The sequence below is a fragment of the Leptonychotes weddellii genome, unplaced genomic scaffold (assembly GCF_054177405.1).
Source record: "Leptonychotes weddellii isolate Sample4059 unplaced genomic scaffold, ASM5417740v2 HiC_scaffold_261772, whole genome shotgun sequence".
NCBI lineage: Eukaryota > Metazoa > Chordata > Mammalia > Carnivora > Phocidae > Leptonychotes > Leptonychotes weddellii.
The window spans coordinates 1-259 of record NW_027854077.1 but is presented as its reverse complement, the minus strand read 5'-3'; the positions used below and the strand labels follow the sequence as shown (position 1 = coordinate 259).

The following is a 259-nucleotide window of genomic DNA, read 5'->3' as shown; positions in this document are numbered from 1 at the left end:
ATTTCGCTTAGCATAATCTCCTCCAGTCCCATCCATGTTGATGTAAAAAAATATGGAACACTTCACGAATTTGCATGTCATCCTTGCGCCGGGGCCATGCTAATCTTCTCTGTATCGTTCCAATTTTAGTATATGTGCTGCCGAAGCGAGCACAAATTCAATATATTTTTAATTCAGATAAAGCAATACTTGAACTATCATGCAAAACAATTACAGCTTATTTTAGAAAAACGCAACTCCTTTTCACTCAGAGGTGAAA

The 259-nt window shown here is 37.1% G+C and overlaps 1 non-coding gene across 1 annotated transcript; it reads right to left on the bottom strand.

The window, feature by feature from the left end:
• Positions 1-46: 46 nt before the first annotated feature.
• On the bottom strand, positions 47-153 carry LOC145718948 (U6 spliceosomal RNA). The gene has a single exon (XR_014142109.1). It is a non-coding gene; the product is annotated as a U6 spliceosomal RNA (small nuclear RNA).
• Between the last annotated feature and the right edge of the window lie 106 nt (positions 154-259).